The 1,734-nt window shown below is 46.5% G+C and overlaps 1 pseudogene; it reads right to left on the minus strand.

Annotated features, from left to right (window-relative positions):
* The window catches only part of LOC110324061, a 17,198-nt pseudogene that overhangs the window by 2,257 nt on the left and 13,207 nt on the right, over positions 1 to 1,734 (minus strand).

A 1,734-nucleotide genomic window follows, 5' to 3' on the forward strand; every position in this document is an offset into this window, starting at 1 on the left:
CTTGTCACTACTGGAAAGAATGTAGCAGTTCCGGGGAAGCACATGGAGGATGCCACCATTCCAGAAGACTGAGTTTCCTTGAACTTTTTGCCTCGGGACAGCGCCCAGGTTTTGGGGGCCTGTTGGCACTTGTCACTACTGGAAAGAATGTAGCATAGTAGATGATCTGGGGCTGCTCCTTCCCGTGGGCCTGCAGGCGTTTGGAGATCTCATTGGCATAGAACTCGCTCTTCCAGTTGTGGTCGTCCTGACCCACGAGGAACAGGAAGGTCGTGTCAGACCTTTCCACAGGGATGCTGCAGTTCTGGTCAGCTCCTTCCAGAGGGACATCCAGAAAATCCACCACATCTGAAAAGCCATCTTTGGTTACTTTGATTCAATTCATGTCAGGGCCCACAGGGGGCAGACGCTCAGCTTTTTATTTTAAGGTTCTGGCAACAGTGGCCATGGAGCCATTGTTGATTATGACAGAGGTCATGATGCCTTTCAGGAAAGAGGCCAAGGCAAGGCAGAGTTCAGCTCCTTTAGAAGTCCCCAGCAGGCCAATTCCTGGACCTTTGACCTAAGAAAGAGACAGAGAAAGAAAAGGGAATAAGGACATTTGTGAGGTCACAGATATAGGACAGTAGATAGAGACATTGGAAATTGAGAGGGTCGCCTGCGGTCACACTCGAACTGGGTCCATCCTGAAAGGCAAACTGGGGCTGTAAGGGGAAAAGAAGGTGAGAAAGAATGGGGCCAAGACAAGGAATCCTGATCAAAGCCCAAAGTTTAATGAAGTACTGAGTTTATATAGCATGGGGAAAACCCTTCCCCCCAGCCCCAGTCTTGGGGCCTGTGTAGGTGGATCTTCAGGAGGGTGACTCTGGAGAATCTCAGGAGCTTATCAGCAGGGAGCAGCGTCTGCCCTGAAAGGCAATTGTTTTGAAGAGCACTGGCAGGTGTAAACAAAGAGCCAGCCTGACAGGGACCACCCCAGGTGGTCCTACGCCAGTGGCTGCAGAGGTCTGTAAGAGCCTGCTTTGAGGCTGAAGGGAGCCAACAATTTCCCCTTAAATATATAAATAAAATTTCTGGACTGGCACAAAATATATTTATGCTCCATTGTCCTGCCTAGGAATTATGGTGGCTGACAGCTGTGCCTGTCTTAGGTGGCCAGATTTTTCAGAAACTATTCTTATCTGTCAAAGAGTGTACATGCAGCTTGTTTGTGATTATTTTGCACAAACATGGCTCTGTGGAATATTATTAATAAACCACGGCCTCTTGGCATATACCTCTGTCTTAGATTGATATAGTTCTGAAATCTGGTTGCCCGTCATTGACTGTCCGGCCCTCATCGCACACCTATTCCTGAATTCAGACCAAAGCCACAATATATATTCAATACGTTTTTTCATATCGAAGAATTTCTGCCGCTGCTCTTTGTTGTAGGCGAAGCTGAACACTGGCTGCCGACCACAGTCAGGGGTAGCTGACCTGCTTGAAACACAAAGCCAAAACAGTTGTAAAGCAACAAGATAAAAGTTTCTTTGAAGAAGCCCAGGTACTCTATTCAGTTGCAAATTAGCAACGATCAAGCTCAAACTCTACCTCCAAGTATAAGGGAGGTGGCTTTGAGAATCCACAGAAAAGCTGTTTCTCATGTAAATGGGCTATGCTCCAAGTTAACTCTGCTAGCTAATAAAGATTTTTAGTTATCTTCATTAGGAATCTCTAATATTGGAATTATTA

The sequence above is a fragment of the Mus pahari genome, chromosome 7, assembly GCF_900095145.1.
Source record: "Mus pahari chromosome 7, PAHARI_EIJ_v1.1, whole genome shotgun sequence".
NCBI lineage: Eukaryota > Metazoa > Chordata > Mammalia > Rodentia > Muridae > Mus > Mus pahari.